This window comes from Gossypium hirsutum, chromosome A07, assembly GCF_007990345.1.
Source record: "Gossypium hirsutum isolate 1008001.06 chromosome A07, Gossypium_hirsutum_v2.1, whole genome shotgun sequence".
Classification (NCBI taxonomy): domain Eukaryota; kingdom Viridiplantae; phylum Streptophyta; class Magnoliopsida; order Malvales; family Malvaceae; genus Gossypium; species Gossypium hirsutum.
The window spans coordinates 31998670-32017656 of NC_053430.1; the positions used below are offsets into that span (position 1 = coordinate 31998670).

The 18987-nt window shown below is 33.6% G+C and overlaps 1 long non-coding RNA gene across 1 annotated transcript; it reads left to right on the forward strand.

Moving 5' to 3' along the window:
* The first annotated feature begins 4384 nt into the window (after window positions 1-4384).
* Window positions 4385-5074, forward strand: LOC121232336 (uncharacterized). Its single transcript, XR_005930716.1, has 2 exons — window positions 4385-4674; window positions 4783-5074. It is a non-coding gene; the product is annotated as an uncharacterized lncRNA (long non-coding RNA).
* The last annotated feature ends 13913 nt before the right edge of the window (window positions 5075-18987 follow it).

Sequence of the window (18987 nt, forward strand, 5' to 3'; positions counted from 1 at the left end):
TTACCCACTTTAAGCTGGGATGCGCAGATCCCTACCTCTTTTACCCAAATGGTGCCGTTTCATTATACAGACAACACTAAGCCATTTTATTTACCAAAATCATTTGCGTCAAATTTGATGAAGTCTAAAAGGGTTTTCATTTTTCTCTTCTCTTGCACCGATTATTCTCTCAAAACAGATTTCAAAATCTTTTCTCTCAAAACTTTTCAACCTCTCATCCCTTTCAGTCGACCGGTGGGCCTCATCGACGCCTAATACACCTTCACCACCGTCGCAGTTTCAACCAGATCCACAAGGATCTTTCAACTTTTGGACCGAAGAAGTAAACACTGGCTAGATCGACTCGAAACAACAGATAAGAAAAACCCCTCTTCCTTTATATCTTTATTTTTTTTGCAGCAAATGAAGATCAAAGAAATAAGAACTAAATTCTAGAGAAAAGCGAGATCTCAAATCACCTTTTTGAAAAACTGATTTTGATTGATTTCTTTTTTCAATATGTGTTTGTCCCCCCTTTTACAATCAAAATTTGAAGGCTTTATAGCCAAATACAAGTGGTTTCTTGTTGTTTTCTTGTTCAAATCATAGGCGGAGAAGTATGACGTGGGGCGTGGGTGCAAACGTGGAGCGGGGCACACGGGGGTCATGCGTGAAGGTGCTGGTGTTGCGGCATAGAGGGAAACCTACGGCTTTCGAAAACCTCAAAACTTTGGGCCTATCGGGCCTGGTTTATTGTAACTTCGCTTGTATCATGGGCCGGGCCAAATTTAGGCCCTACAGTTGCCCTTCTTTGCTCATTGTCGTGAAAGAGAATAGAGTAAAGACTTTTAAAGGGCCAAAACGCAGTGCTTTAGCGTGGGCTAAAATGCAATTGACACGAAATTCTGGTGCAAGATTTGTAAAAAAAAAAACAAATAGGACCCAAATAAACAACGGTGCAAACGAGGAGGATTAACCACGCAAATTATCCACTTTAAGCCGGGATGCGTAGATCCCTACCTCTTTTACCCAAACGGTGCCGTTTCATTATACAGACAACACTAAGCCATTTTGTTTACCACAATCATTTGCATCAAATTTGATGAAGTCTAAAAGGGTTTTCATTTTTTCTCTTCTCTTGCGCCGATTATTCTCTCAAAACAGATTTCAAAACCTTTTCTCTCAAAACTTTTCAACCTCTCCTCCCTCTCAGTCGACCGGTGGGCCTCATCGATGCCTAATACACCTCCACCACCGTTGCGGTTTCAACCAGATCCACAAGGATCTGTCAACCTTTGGACCGAAGAAGTAAACACTGGCTAGATCGACTCCAAACAACAGATAAGAAAAACCCCTCTTCCTTTATATCTTTATTTTTTTTCAGCAAATGAAGATCAAAGAAATAAGAACTAAATTCTAGAGAAAAGTGAGATCTCAAATCACCTTTTTGAAAAACTGATTTTGATTGATTTCTTTTTTCAATATGCTTTTGTCCTCCCTTTTACAATCCAAATTTGAAGGCTTTATAGCCAAATACAAGTGGTTTCTTGCTATTTTCTTGTTCAAATCGCAGGTGGAGAAAGACGACGTGGGGCGTGGGTTCGAACGTGGAGCAGGGCACACGGGGGTCGTGCGTGGAGGTGCTGGTGCTGCGGCGCAGAAGGAAACCTAGGGTTTCTGAAAACCTCAAAACTTTGGGCCTATCGGGCCTGGTTTATTATAATTTGGCTTGCATCTTGGGCCGGGCAAAATTTGGGCCTTAGAATATATATATTAAATCAGGTGAATGCAGTCAGAAATACATTCTGTTATATAATTCAATTAATTTACACTTACTTTCTCACCTTACCCAGTATTTTTTTTATCAATATTCCAATTGTTTGCCTTTTTTTATAATCTTTACCCCCAAGAGTTTCCTTTATTGAATTATATCTATAGTGGAATCTACACACAAATAATGGTTACGCATCACGATATTCTTTTATAGGTATCATTTGTATACTTTTCATCAATAACATTTAATAAAGTCTACAATGTTATACTGCCTCTACCTAATCGAATTGTTAAGATTTGAATCATGTTGTCATTTATAAATTTCCCAAAACATTTATCCCCTCCCATAATTTGTTTCAAGAAAAACATGTTATATTGTTATATTCATAATTCCTATTCATGTTATTACTTTAGTCATGTCTGCATAGCTTTTGAAGATTTATTTTTTAGCTTCGAAACGCATTTTTAATCACTCAATTTCAAGTTCGGAAGCTCAAGTTATGGTCGTTTTAATGAAGATTCCAATAGCAGAATTCCTGGGTTTAATTTGAGTTTCAAGCTTTTAATTCAAGTTTAAATGTTCGATTTTTAGGCTTAATTTTTATTATATATGAGCCAAATATTGTATTTATTAGGCTTTATTATTTTATTATTATTTATTTCGAATTTTATATATTATTTAAGTATTTTAATTTGCTTAGGAGTTTATGTTTCTTAGTCAAATAAAGAAAGCTTAGGGTTTGTTTGGTTGGGTGTAATGGCTAATCCATTACACCCCGAATTGGTGGCCCCACTGAATACAGCGTTTGGTTCGCTGTATTGCCGTAATACAGGCTTATTACGTTGCGGACGGATTCGGCATTTTCTCTGCTTCAGCGTCGATTTCTAATCCCTTCCAAAAACAAAGATTAGCTATTACGTCTCTGTTTTGATTTTCTTTTTCAATTTTTGCCCTCAGCTTCATCTTCTGCTTCTGTAACTTTCTTTCCAACCATCTCTACGTTTCCCTTTTTTTCCATTGATTGCAGAGGAGACCTAGATATTTAAGGTAATTTTTATTTTTTCCTCATTCTCCTTATTGCGTTCTTCATCTTCTTCTCCTTCTTCATCTAGGTAACTTTCCTCCTTCCACTTCTTTCGTTCTTCATCTTTTATTTCCAATTTTCCTTAGCTTTGTCCGTCGCATATCTTCTCTTCTCAAGGCTGCTGTTTTGTTTCGCTCAAATCTATGGCTACTTTCACCTCTTTCTCTCTTTTTCAGTACTCTTTTATCTGTTTATATTTTGTTAATGTTAAGGATAGAGTGATAAAGTATTGATTCTGGGTATTTGATTTGGACAGTAATTATGCAACGACTGGAAGGATTGTTGCAATTGTGAGAGCCTCACCACGACTCTCTTCTTCTCTCACCTTCATCAATTTTCTAACACTAAATCACTCACGCAGGTATTTTTCTTTTCTTTTTATTTGGTTGGGAAGTTCTCTTATTTCGGCATTCAATTGATGAATCTTCTTTTTCCTTTTTCATGTCGGTTTCCTTTGTTGATAGATAGTTCGAAACCATCTGTTAATGCTAATTATGGTGTTGTTATCTAGAATTTATTAGAGAAATAAGAAAATTTAAGTGAAAGAAAAATTAAACATGGGGTGGTCAGTAATATTCCTTGTGTTTCGATATGTAAATAAGTTGAATCAAATTATTATGGCTTGATCACCAAGTTTGTAAATAAGCATGCAGGGATGGAAATGGCTCAACTCATATGTGGAGGTTGTCGAACATTTCTAATGTATACATGTGGAGTAGCAAGTATAAAAATGTTGCACCAGATACAATTTAATGATTTTGTGCATGTGATATAAATTTGTGGTTGTAATGTTTGGAATTGCAGAAATGATTCTGTTAAAGAAGAATGGAAAATTATTTTTGTGCTTTTAAGAAAATATAATGCTTGTAGGTTGAAGATCTGTTTCTTCAATTTGTTTCTGTACTGTAAACGAGTTTAAGGAATCTTATTCATTTTTCTTTTCTAAAAAAGGGGGAATGCGATTCCATTTCCTGATTAGTGCTTCTTTGTGCTGTATTTGGTTTTCCAGCGTTACAATGTGTCGAGCATGAATGTCTTTTATTACCTTTATATTCTTTGTTTCTATTGTCATTGTCATCTTCGTTTGGTAGTCTTCTGAGCTACTTTAGTTCAAGATATCACTGGTGGATAATGGTTGTTCTAATCAAATTTGAGAGTGAGTACAAACCATATAGTATTTTCTGTTTTGTTTCTTCATTCATCTCATACCATTGGTTTTCCAGGTTGCCTTGCAATACGATTAATAGGTTACCTTATGTTTTGTCAGTTTTTTCTCTCTTTTTTCACCTTCTGTTCTGGGGACATACCTCTCAAATTTGGTCTTACTGGCCATTCACTTATCAAATATTTAAATTTTATGCAGACTTTCATGCTGGGGTATAGATTTTCTTACATTGCAATATATTAGACATAAATGGTTTAATGGTATTGATTGCCCTTGGTCAAATAAATATCAGTCAAAAGGCTTTTTCTTTGCTAAGTTTTCTAAATTTAATCGGAAGGATTAGAACTTATTATCCGCTTTTGCCCATCCAATAAATATTTTTTAGAGAACCTTTCTGAGATACTGTATATGCATGAGTATGTTTATAGGGAAAAAGTTAGAACTGTCATTGGCATAATTTATGTTCTTAATGGTAGTGTATGTGATGCGGAATTATGCAACTAGTTTTGAATTTGCTCAACTGTTTAGTTTTTATGTTTGAGCTGCTTCTTACTTCAGCTTTGTTAAGCAGTGTTTCTTGCTGCAACTTATAAGTTCAGGACAAGCTGAAAAATCAACGAGCTTCAGCTCTTCCATGATGAGAATTTTTCAGCGTGGTCTTTTGCGTCAGAGGTGTTATATCATGCCATGAACTTTAGCTTCATTTCTTTTATGCAATAGATATTGAGGGTTCTATATCTCACGATTGGTGTCATGATGTATTTATGTCTATTTCTACAGAGATAAAGAAGCTCCAAGATTAACTGAGAGTGGTTTCCAATTCTTGGTGTGCATCATGAAACTCATGGCCCTTTTGCCTCTTTTCTAGTTGTCTGTCACCTAAAATTACTTCTCATCTGTGTAATTTACAGTTGATGGATACAAATACTCAGCTTTGGTATATTATTAGAGAGTATATCTCCAATTTAGAGGTATATTTGATGAGATAAATATTGTGTTCTGCTTGGAACTTGTTTGTTAGAGCTATTGTGTTTTACCGTTGTTAAGTTCTTGAAGGGGAAATTGGCATGAATTTATTGTAAATTTTATTTGTTATTGGTTTATTAGTATATATTATCCTCTTAAATGTGAATGTACCCAAGGGGTGTGACTGTGCGCATGCACTAAAGTAATAGCTTGTGTATTCTTGTGTGCTTGAGCATTAGCAGCTACTTTTAGTTCAAGGGAAAAAGGTGCCATTTCCTAAATTATTTTAAATTATATAAATTCATATAAGAAAATTTATTATCAATAATTTTATGAAATTATATCTTATTAAATTATATGTAATAATAATTATTTTAAATTATACAAATTCATATAAGATAATTTATTAGTTATAATTATTTTAAATTTTATTAAATCATATATTTTAATTAAAATATATTTAATATTAATCATTTCAAATTATCTTTTATAGTATCATATATTATGATTTGAGTAAATTCATATAAGAATATTAATTATTAAGAATTTTATTAAATTATATATTTTAATTATAATATATTTAATATATTTAATAATAATTATGTTTAAATATGATTAAATTATTTATTTTTGATAATAAATAATCTTATTAAAATTTAAATAACAATAACAATAATCATTTACCAAAACAAATTTATGCTAAGGGTATTCTGGTCATTTTAGTTTTCTCCATTATGCTATTACACCTCTATTACATTCAACCAAATACAGTTTTACTATTACGCCTCTATTCCATTACATTCAACCAAACAGTTGATTTGCTATTACACCTCTATTCCATTACACCTCTAATCCAATACACCTCTAATCCAATACACCTCTAATCCAATACAGTGAACCAAACGTGCTCTTATGGTTTTTAGAAATAGTTTTTTTCTTAATGTTCTTCAATGAGTCGTGGGAATTCATTCTCTACCCTTCAATTTGTCAAAATTTATTTTTTGGAGGGTTGATTAGAGTCATTAATTGAGTTTGCTGGGGTTTATATCACAAAGGGTTCAATTGGACACTTAAACATCTATCCATCACATCTATCGGTTTATTCGATCTATCTTTCACTTTTAAATTTCGTTTAATTATCTATTTATTATTTTGAATATTTATTTTTTGTTTTTTTAATAATTTATTCTTTGTTTTTAAATTTCTTATTTTCTTTTTTTTTTCTAAATCTATTTAGTTTCTTTTAGCTCACATCCTAATCCTTGTTTCTCGTGTTGAACAACTTGAATACGATCCTTCTTCCGTCCCTTCTCTATCAAGTGCACCATCACCTTAGAAGATGTCGCATTGCAACTCAGATTCCCAATTGACGGTAATTATATGGTCATGGATTGAAGTATAACTAGGGCTTCCAGTTGACAGTGGTTATGCGATCATGTGTTTAAGTATAACTCGGGCCCCCAACTGACGGTGGTTGTACGATTACGGGTTCAAGTTTCATGTCACCAGAAGAGGATGCTTTATAAATTGCATATATAAGTTTGAGAGCATAATCATAGAGGAAAAAGAAAAGGTTAATCAGTATAATCAACTTATTCTTTTTCCCCATTAAAGTAGTATCCTTAACCTCATTGCCCCAAACCTATGAAAGAATTGGGGGCAAGAAGACTTTCAGAGGGAGTGACTGTGGTGGTGGCGAAAAGATGAAACGTAACTCAGGACGAAAACAGTTGTTGTGATTAAATAACTCATTAATAACTACAATCACTACTGTCCCTACTCAAATTTTATCTTTTTCTCCATCGTAATAGTCACTCCCCTTAAAAGTCTTCTTGGTCCCACCTCTGACACATGTTTTGGATATTGAGGTTAAGGATACTACTTTGATGGAGAAAAAGAATAAGTTGATAATACTAGTGAGCATTTTTTTCCCTAAGAATATTATTTCAAACTTATGTATGAGGTCTATAAATCATCCTTTTCTAGTGGCATGAAACTTGAACCCGTGATCTCATAACCATCGTCAACTGGGGACCCGACTTGAACCCGTGACTGTATAACCACTGTCAACTGGGAGCCCTAGTTATACTTCAATCTGTGATCGTATAACCACAGTGAGCTAAGAGTCCGAGTTGCAATGCGACATCTTCTAAGGTGATGGTGCACTCCCCACACGATAAATGAAATGTGTAAGCCTTCGAATGTCATCGTATCATCGTGAACTCAAACATACCTTAAAAATATCACAATTTCTCTAAAAAACACAAACACAAATAAATCTTTCTCCCTAAATTTCCAACAACCAACACACAGAAAAAAACAATTTTTGGAAGGAAGCAAACGCTTCTAACAAGACACGTTTTTTGGTTCTCTCTCCAAAACCAATCTATTCTCTAAATTTAGAAAGAAAGAAAAACCTAATATCCTAATTAAGTTCTACAATTGGCCTTTTCTTCTAATTTTTCCACTTTTATGATTACATAATAAAAAATAACTTACAATATTACAACTTAATTACAATTATTATGCAAATTTTTTTCTCACTTAAAACATATATCTATATAATATTCTTAATTAAAATTTTACACTTTGTCGGGAGATAGCGTGAGTAAAAAGACTAGTTAAAACTATAACCGTAAAGAATTAAGTGGAGTGTGCACAAAAATAAAAATAGAAGAATTAATAATATGATCTAAAATAATAATTTAGCACCGGATATATTAATTCTTATTTTAAAAGCAATCCAGCTCTAGAGCCTTCATCAACCTTCTTTTTCAATTAGATTTTTTCAAACATAAACTAAGTTAGATTTAATTGCTTCATGCGTATTATCCTATTTGTACAAAATGGTTATGAAAGTGAAAAAAAAGGAGAAAAATAAGGGAAAATTAGATGAAAATGAAAGGAAAAGAATTAATTTGTTCAAAAACAAAACCTACATATAATACCTCTTAAATGATTATATAATGTGTCCCTTAGCTTGTCATTACATCTTTAACGTTACTTAATTGTTTAGTGATCAAAATGTAAAAATTGATAATGTTAATGACCGTATTGTAACTTTTTAAAGTTTGATGATCAAAATATAATTTAAATCATGCATAAGTTACTAAATCTACAATGATTTACCTTAGTAATAATTAGTAATGAGTGATCTTAATTTCTGGAATTGCTTAGAAATTGCCTCCACCTTCTTCCTTTAACCTTTCCTTGTTTACGAGGCGCCAAGTAGACATGTTTATGGGCTGGGCCATCCCAAGCCCGAAGGTCCATTCGAAAAATGAGTTTAGGTAAAATTTAAGGCCCGTTTCTACATGAACTGAGCCTTGGGCAAGAATTTTTTGGCCTAAGCCCGACTCGGCTCTGCTCGAATATATTATGTTATAAAAAATTATATTAATTATATATGTTAAATAACAATATATATTTATATTAAACCATTAATCCAATAACAATTCATCTCATTACCCAAAACCTATAAAAAAATTTACCCAATTAAACAATCTGATCCAAAATATAAATTTAAAAAAAATTAAATTTAATACAATAAATTATTTATTTGTGTTTTTTAATATAATAAAGCATTTATTATATAAATACTTTTTAATATATTTTTAATGTGTTAGAAAACTTTTAGTTTAGCGTTTTTAGTGCATTTGGTGTATTATATTTTTAAATGAAAACTAATCTAAAGAAAAATCAAATATGGACGGGCAAATTGTAACAACTTGTTTTTTAGTAGTGTCGGAAAATAGTGGCTTCGAAACCACAACTCCGATGTGTCAGTCCGTAAATATTAATCATCTAATATTTATGAGGTCATTAGTGTTGTATTAAATTTTGGTTAAGAAATTTTGTTGTTTAGATAATTAATTAAGTGAAAAAGGACTAAATCATAAAAATTGATAAAGTTGTTTGCTATAAATTAAAGTGGTCAAATAGCTATAAAGAGGTCTAGAATGGTAATTAAACCATTATTCTTTATAGTGGACGGTAAATGACATATAATTGTTGATATTTGAATGGAAATAATAAGGGTACAATAATAATTAGGTTATACATGAAATTAAAATAAAATAAGATAGAAATTTCTAGTCATCTTCTTCCATTCACACTTTCTAAATGAAAAACCATTGTTGAAGGCGAGGAGAGCTTCGACTGGTTAGGGTTCTTCTATTCGGTAGGTATTTGATACTCGTTTTTAGTAATTTTTATATTTTTGAGCTCGTATTAGCTAAATTTAGCTAACCCGAGGGCTAAATTGTAAAATCATAAAATTTTTTGAATTGTGTCATTGATGAGTTTGAGTTTTTTTTGAAGTTTTATGTTAAATTATTAAGCTTAGTTGTTAGATAGGACTATTTTGTGAAGTAATTTTGGATGATTTAATGTTAAAGACTAAATTGTTAAAATGATAAAATAGCTTATAATTGATGTGAAATATTTGCAAACATGATTTAGCTAAGTTTAAATGTGAGTGAAAATGGTTAAATTGCATGTTTTGGGCTTAGGGGCTAAATTGTATAAAAGTGAAAAATTGAGGGTAATTTTGTAAAATGTCAAAAAGGACTTAATTGCATAAAATGATTTAATTTTGTTGTTGGATTAGTTAATTGAATGAAATTATTATTTTAGATCAAGAACGGGTTGATAACCGAGAAAAAGACAAAGTAGCTAAGTAGTCTTTGTACTTTGGTTGTTACTGCAGATTAGTCCGGTAAGTTCATTCGATTTAATTTCAGTGCAATTTAACTTTTGTTGTAGGAACTTTGATATTAAACATTGGGTTGTTAAACTATTGCTTATAAATGGAACATGAAATAGTAAGTTATTCAAGAATTGTTCTATGATGAATACTCCAAACCGATAAACATAGGATAGAGTAAAATTGGCATGCCAATAGGTTATTTTATACGCAGTATGGGATTGATCTGAATAGTGGAGATGATTTCTGTATATTCTATGTTCACTGGATATGCCGAAGTCCTACATTTTGTTGTGGACTATCATGTTATATTACAGTGTACTCTGGTGTGTTGGTTGATCTGGCTCTTACGAGCATTCTGGTATGCTGGTTGGTCTGGCTCATTCAAGCATCTGGTGTGCTGGATGGTTAACCGTGTCCTCGTATCCACTTATCATTCATCAGGCTATATTTTATTGATTTTTGGACGGTATTGAAATGTAAAAATTTATTAATATTATTGTGTTGAGCAATACTCACCTGTTGAGGTTGTGTTTGGCATGAGCCTTGTTCTTTTATCTTGTTATTTGAATTGCTATGTTTAATTTGGTAAGCTTTATCATTTAAATGACAAACTTACTAAGCTTTACATAAGCTTACTTGTGTCTTTGCCTTTTTCTTTGTAGATTGCATTTTATGGAACTAAGAGATCAAATTAACTTGAAGAATCACACTATCCGAGAGCCTCTTTGGTAGATTTTGAATTTAACTTGGGTCACATGGTATGCAATAGGATAATTTGGCCATGTTTTGTTATGGTTCCTAAGCTTATTGTAGTGTATACGTGCTATGCTTTTGATATGGTAGCTTAAAACAACTATATAAAGTACGTATGTTTGTTGGTGTTAAGTAGCCTAACATGAAATAGTAGTTGTCATGTTTGAGGTTTGGTATGGTGAGATTGAAAAACGTTATTTTGTGTGAATGTATAGGTGCTTATAGTGTGATTTCATGTATGATACATTGGTTAGGTCATAGGTTGTTGAATTTGGCATTTTTTGGTTGTTCTTAAGTGTGTTTATGGCCTTGTGAGTATGTGTTATAAGTTGGTTTAGGTCCTATGCAATTGGATAAAAAAGGGCATGATTGAGGCCATTTTTTAGTATACACGGGCTGGCACACGGCCTGCGACACGGCCGTATGATCCAAGTCAGAGAGTAACATGGCCCACGCACATAGGCGTTTGAGGTTGCACACGAGCGTGCTGGATGACCACACAACCATGTTTGGAGACACATGGTCTGGGCTTTGTCATATACGGCCTAGACGCACGGCCGTGTGACCCCTGAATTGAAATTTTTTAGTTTTTCACTAAACTTTTTGATTTGTTTTGAATTGGTCCTTGATTGTTTCAAAACTATTTTTTAAGGCCATGAATGCTCGATTTAAGGCTCGTAAATAGATGTTCTACCACAATCGGAATTATTTATGAATTTGTTAATTAAATTTGGTAAATTTGATGCTATTTGATATTCATTGTTTTGATTTGAATGGTAATATTCTGTAACTCTAATCTGGTGACGGTTACGGGTTATGGGTGTTACACAGATTGAGCTTGGGTTTGCTTTTCTTAATTGGATCAGACTTGAATTAAAAAATAAGTCTAATTTTCAAATGAAATTAAACCTAAAATTAAAAAATTAATCTAAATACCCCATGAACACTTCTAATGCTGAACTTTATTGTATTGTATGCAAGAAACAAACATGGGGAACTTTGACTTAGGGGCCGCTCTTGCAAAAGCAATAAAGAACATAGTGTGTTTGAAAAAAAAAACAGTTGTGTAGTGCTTTTGTATTCTAACCAAAAAGCTTGTATATAGAGCATCTTTTTTTTTAATAAATTTCTGTTAGATTTTATTAGAAATCGTAAACTCAAATAAAAAATTCCAAAACACAAACAAAGCATACTTAACAAATCAGTAAAAATAAAACCCCATTGGACGAGTCCCAATCCAGCGAAAACAAAAAGGAGTGTACTCTAGAGTCTTCTCAAAACTACAATAGCCATCAATAAATGTTTTTAACACCTAAAAGAGCAAATGTTAGAAAGATCAGAACATCTTAATTAAAACACTTTCTTTTAAAATGCTTCCAAACGTTCATCTACCCTTCTTTCCTTTTTCATTTCTATGTCTTCCAGCTTTCATCTCTATAACTCATCGATCTAGTTAGCAGAGATCCTCTTGCAATCCTTCTCCACCTCCGTTGCTATATCCTCCGGTAAAGTCATCCTCATGTCCCACTGTTCTCCTTTCTTAAATCCTTTTTTGGCCAACATATGTGCTACTTTTTTATATCCCGAAAGCCATACTTAAACTGACAAATCCAAAAACCTCCCTACAAACATAGGCGGCTTCTGACAACTGCATGAATTTCTGATTCATCATCTGTTAGAATTAAGTGACTCGAATCGTTATTTAAGTAAAATACAGTGGTAAAATAAAATAAAAGAAGAACCCATATAGAATTACACTTCTTTTATTTTATTTTAGAATAATGTTTTTTAAACCTTATTAAATTCTATCTATTTGATATTGATCAGAATAAGGTGTTTCAGTCTTACTAGAATATGGCTTTACAAGCCTATAAATAGACATAGTCTATTCCTCTTGTATTGATTCAAAATTTTCGACATAGTGAATTTTTTTCTCCTCTACCCGTGGTCTTTTCCCGAAAGGGTTTTCACGTGAAATCTGTGTATTTTTTTATTTTATTTTATTTTATTTTCTCAAATTGGTATTCGAGCTTCCGGGTTGTTCATCTCGATCACGGTAATGGCGTCTTTAAAATATGAAATTCCGCTGTTGGATCGCAACACCAGATTTGCATTGTGGCAGATTAAGATGCAAGCAGTTCTTACGCAGATGGATCTGGACGATGCCCTGCTAGGATAAATAAGATGCCTTCGACATTAATAGATGAAAAGAAGAAGCGTAAGGATAGAAAGACGTTAACACAATTACATCTGCATTTGTCCAATGAAATTTTACAGGATGTGATGAAAGAGAAGACCGCCGCTGCATTATGGAGGAGGCTAGAACAATTATGTATGTCGAAAACTCTAACAAGCAAGTTGCATATGAAGCAACGTCTTTATGCTCATCGTTTGGAGGAAGGTGCGTCTGTACACGAACACTTAACAATGTTTAAAGAAATTTTCTCAAACTTGGAGGCCATGGAGGTTTAGTATGATAAGGAAGATCTAGGGTTGATTCTACTTTGTTCATTGCCCCCGTCTTATTCAACCTTTAGAGACATAATTTTATATAGCCGCGAGTCTCTCATAGTTGATGAGGTTTATGATTCTTTGACCTCGTATGATAAGATAAAGCATCTTGTGGTTAAACTCGGCTCTCAGGGAGAGGGTCTCATTGTTCGTGGGAGACAAGATCGGAATGCTAATGATGATCATGGAAGGATATAGGAACGAAATCTTCGCGGTAAATCTAAGGGTAGATCAAAGTCTTCAAAAAGAGATAAAACTTGTAACTTTTTCAACAAGAAAGGGCACATTAAATCTGAGTGCTATAAGCTACAAAATAAGATTAAAAGGGAGGCTGCGAATCAAAAGGGAAAACAACCAGAAAATTCCGGTGAAGCTGATGTTGTAGAAGACTACAGCGATGGTGAACTTCTTGTCACTTCTGTCAATGATTCTAAAGTAAGCAAGGAGTGGATACTTAATTCAGACTGCACTTTCCACTTGAGTCCCAATCGGGATTGGTTTACAACTTATGAAATAGTGTCTGAAGGTGTTATTTTGATGGGAAATAATGATTCGTGTAAAATCGCAGGTGTTGGAACAATTAAAGTTAAGATGTTTGATGAAGTTGTCAGAACACTTAGTGACGTACGACATATTCCAGAATTGAAAAGAAATTTAATTTCGTTGAGTACTCTTGATTCAAAAAGGTACAGATACACAGCTGAAAGTGGGGTTTTAAAGATTTCCAAAGGGTCCCTTGTTGTGATGAAAGGGCAGAGAAAGATTGCCCAAGTTATATGTTTTGTAGGGTTCTACTGTTACTGGTGGTGCAGCTGTCGCTTCCTCTTCCTTGTCAGATGATGATATTACTAAACTTTGGCATATGCGCCTAGGGCATATGAGTGAGAATGGCATGGTAGAATTAAGCAAAAGAGGACTTCTTGATGGGCAAGGAATTTGCAAACTGAATTTCTGTGAGCACTGTGTTTTTGGGAAGCAAAAGAGAGTTTGATTCACTAGAGGAATCCATAACACGAAGGGAACGTTGGAGTATATTCATTCTGATCTGTGGGGGTCATCCAGAGTGCCTTCGAGAGGTGGAGCTAATTATATGCTAACCTTTATTGATGATTTTTCCAGAAAAGTTTGGGCGTTCTTCCTGAAGCAGAAAAGCGATGTGTTTTTCGCCTTTAAGTCTTAGAAAATTATGATTAAAAAATAGACGGGAAAACAGATAAAATACCTCTGTACAGATAATGGCTTAGAGTTCTGTTCTGATGAGTTTAATAGATTGTGCAAGTCAGAAAGGATCATGAGACACTTGACAGTTCGTCATACTCCACAGTAAAACGATGTTGCAAAACGAATGAACAGAACGATCATAGAGAAGGTTCGATGTATGTTGTCAAATGCCAACTTACCGAATTCATTATGGGCAGAAGTAGCCTCTACTACATGTTTTTTGATCAACCGATCTCCATCCGTTGCCATTGAGAAAAAGACTCCACAAGAGGTATGGTCTGGTAATCCTACTAATTATTCTAATTTAAAAATCTTTGGGTGTCCTGCGTATGCTCATGTTGATAATGGAAAATTGGAACCAAAATCCATTAAATGTTTTTTTTTTGTTATAAAGCTGGTGTAAAAGGGTATAAGTTATGGTGCCCTGAAAATGGAAAAGTTGTGATTAGCAGAGATGTTGTTTTTGATGAAACTGCTATGCTACCTAACTTATCTCTTAAAGACTCTTCCAATAAAGAAAATCAAAAGCAAGTGGAGCATTAGATTAATACAGAGTCAACTCTTCAAGCCAGAATAAAAATTGAGAATAGAGTTGCTTCTTCACCAGAATACTCTATCGCCAAAAATAGAACTAGAAGAGAAATTAAACCTCTAAAGAAGTATGCCGAGGCTGATCTAGTTACTTATGCTTTAAATGTGGCTGAAGATATAGATGCGAATCAAGAGCCATCTAATTATTCTGAGGCGGTTAGCTATGAAGACTCAGAAAAGTAGATTTTTGCTATGCAAGAAGAGATAAAATCACTCCACAAAAACAGAACATGGGACCTTATGAAACTTCCTAAAGGTAAAAAGGCTATTCGTTGTAAATGGGTGTTTAAAAAAAAGGACTTTAGGAGTTGAAGAACCCAGATTTAAAGTAAGGCTTATTGCAAAGGGTTACAGTTAAATTCCAGGAGTGGACTTCACAGATGTGTTCTCCCAGTCGTTAAGCATAGTTCGATTCGAGCTTTACTTGGTATTGTGGCCATGCATGATTTGAAGCTTGAGCAGTTAGACGTAAAAATTATATTTTTGCATGGAGAACTTGAGGAGGATATTTACATGCAACAACCAGAGGGTTTTATAGTCTCAGAAAAAGAGGACTATGTTTGCTTGTTGAAAAAGTCTCTTTATGGTTTGAAACAGTCACCAAGACAGTGGTATAAGAGGTTTGATTCCTTTATGACTTCTCATGATTTCAAAAGAAGTAGTTTTGATAGTTGTGTTTACTTTAAGAAAAACAGTGATGGTTCTTTTGTGTATTTACTTCTTTATGTTGATGACATATTGATAGCAGCAAAAGATAAAGGAGAGATAAGAAAGGTCAAAACCCAACTAAATAATGAGTTTGAGATGAAAGATTTAGGACCAGCAAATAAGATACTTGGAATGGAGATTCTCAGAGATAGAAAAACAAGTAAATTGTACCTAAGTCAGAAGGGGTACACTGAGAAAGTTCTTTGCAGGTTCAATATGCAGAGTGCTAAGCCTGTTAGTGCTCCTTTAGCAGCCCATTTCAGAGTTTCATCAGTTTTGTCTCCACAATTAGATAATGAGATTGAGTACATGTCACATGTTCCATACTCTAGTGCAGTGGGATCTCTCATGTATGTTATGGTTTGTTCACGTCCAGATTTATCATATGCAGTCAGTACAGTTAGCAGATACATGGCGAATCCTGGTAAAGAATACTGGAAAGTAGTTTAGTGGATTCTAAGATACTTGCGAGGTACTACTGATGTTTGCTTACAGTTTGGAAGAACAAGAGATGGAGTCATTGGGTATGTTGATGCTGATTTTGCTGGAGACCTTGATAAAAGAAGATCTCTCACAGGTTATGTATTTATAATTGGAGGTTGTGCAATTAGTTGGAAAGCCACTTTGCAAACTACAGTCGCTTTGTCTACCACTGAAGCTGAGTACATGGCAAAAACTGAGGCTTGTAAAGAAGCTATTTGGTTGAAGGGACTATTTAGTGAACTCAATGAAGACCTTCAAATCAGTACAGTATTTTGTGACAATCAGAGTGCCATCTTTCTTATAAAAGATCAAATGTTTCATGAGAGAACAAAACACATTGATGTTCGGTATCATTTTTTTCGTGATATTATTGCTCGTGGTGATATTGTTGTGAGTAAAATTAGTACTCATGAAAATCCTACAGATATGATGACTAAGTCACTTCCTATAACCAAGTTTGAGCATTGCTTAGACTTGGTTGGTGTACATTGTTGAAGTTAAACCCTTAAGGGGTTTTGTGGAAGAGGTGGAGAACTTGTTCGTTGAGATTTCGCAATGAAGAACTTGTTCATTGAGAATTCGTGTCAAGGTGGAGATTGTTAGAATTAAGTGACTCGAATCGTTATTTAAGTAAAATACAGTGGTAAAATAAAATAAAAGAAGAATCCATATAGAATTACACTTCTTTTATTTTATTTTAGAATAAGGTTTTTTAAACCTCATAAAATTCTATCTATTTGATATTGATTAGAATAAGGTGTTTCAGTCTTACTAGAATATGGCTTTACAAGCCTATAAATAGACATAGTCTATTCCTCTTGTATTGATTCAAAATTTTCGACATAGTAAATTTTCTTCTCCTTTGCCCGTGGTTTTTTCCCGAAAGGGTTTCCACGTAAAATCTGTGTGTTTTTTTATTTTTATTTTATTTTATTTTCTCATCATCTTCTTTTTTGTACAACTTTTTAATAACTGTAAATGAATCTCCTTCGATCTCTACATTCTTGAGACCCAGATCTAGTCCTAGTTGCATCCTTTGGGCACAAGCCAACGCTTCTGCTGCAAACAACAAAGGTACGTTATCATTTTGAACTATTCTTGAACCTACTACACAACCACTTGAATCCTTTATAACTATGCCCGAACTGGATCTATTTTCCTATTTTTTGTATGCTGCATCCACATTGATTCAGACCATTGGATGTATTGGTGGTATCCAAATCCCCTGTTTCAAAGTTGGTTTAGGTAATGCATCCTCTAACCTATCCAATTCCATAACATATTCTTTCACATATTTTGCAATTTCAACCACTGATCTTTTTCTTTCATGAACCCATTTATTTCTATTAGTCCACAACTCTCATATCGCACATGCAATGATGGGACATTATCGAGTAGGATTGTTAGCAATAAGCCATGTAAACCACTCTTTGAACCTCGTACTTTGTAGTTCATTTGGCCATTTAACATTCAACCATTGCCATATATCTTTTGTTATAGGACAATCTCTGAAGACATGCTCTCTGGACTCCACCTCTTCTTCACATTTTGGACATGATATTGTATTAGATAATCTTTTATAGTGTAGATTACTATGATTAGGGATAACATTGTTTGAGCACCTCCAAATTGTAATTTTTAATTTAGAAGGAAATTTTAGATCCCAGATCTTCCTATAGAATTGTTTGTAACAGTCCTAGGTTTGTAATTGATTCATAATAGTAGAATTTTGTAATAGCTGCTTTTAAGCATTGTGCACCAAAAAAGCTCCTATGGGTTCTCCTCTTCAGACCAAAAAATCATCATGTGGGGTTTTCGCCAAAGGGATAAACAAGATTCTACTTGCATCAGTCTCTCTAAAGGTTGATTAATGAGCTCCCTATTCCACTGTCTTGAATCTTCATGATTTAGATCTGCCACCATCATGGTTTTTGATATATTGTTATTTCCTTCAATTTTAAAATCAACCAATCCAGGCAGCCAAGCAGAGTGTCTAACTAGAATTTTTGTTCCAGTACCAACTCTACAGCATAATCCTTCTAGCAGTATACCTTTGGTAGCCCAAACACTCTTTTAGGTATAAGGAGATAAATTCCCTAACTCTGCTTTTAGAAAATTTGAATCGAGATAATATTTCACCTTTAAAGTACAAGATAATAACGACTCTGAACAATTCATAAGTCTCCAACTTGTTTTGCAAGTAATGACAAAATTAAAAGGTGATAAATATCTAAAACCCATACCTCCATTGTCCTTCAATTCGCATAGATTTCGCCCTTCACTCCAATGTATACCACGCATTCCATGTCCTTTCTGCCACCCGAATTTTGAGATAATATTCTCCATTTCTTGACAAAGAGAATTGGGAAGAAAAAAACAAATCATTACATAAGATGGAACAGCCTGTAAAACCGATTTTAGAAAAATCTCTTTTTCACCTTGAGATAACTACCTTGTGCTCCAACACTTTATTTTACTCCTCAAGCAATCTTCCAAAGTTATTTTATTTATTCGGGTGTAAGGAAATATGATTGGTCATCGTTGACTAACTTTAGCTCCTTTCAGACTGCTTTCCTCCCTGGCTAATCTCATTAAAGAGAAAGATCCTTCACTACAAAAAAAGAACAGAAAAGAAAAGATAGGGACTTAAAAAGGGTCTCCCTATCTCAAACCTCTAGATGACTTAAATCTCTACCTTTTTTTCCCATCGAGAACAATTGAATATGAAACTGATCTAATGCAATTCATTATGAAATCCACCCAATCATTGTGCATGGTATTTAGAGCATCTTTTTCCTCATGCAAAAGCTAGTATATAGAGCATCTTCCTATTTTGATGTTAGAAGCATGACTACTAATAAGGAAATAAATGCTTTTTTAATAAAACTTATGTTAGTTTTATTAGAAATATTTTTTTAGTTGCAGAAAATTTTCTAATTGTTGTAGAAAAACAATAAAAATAGTAGGTCAGTCTTCTCATTTTACACAACAACAAGCAAATAACAATATCTTTTTTGTCTTTTCCCACCAAGATTTCAATTTTA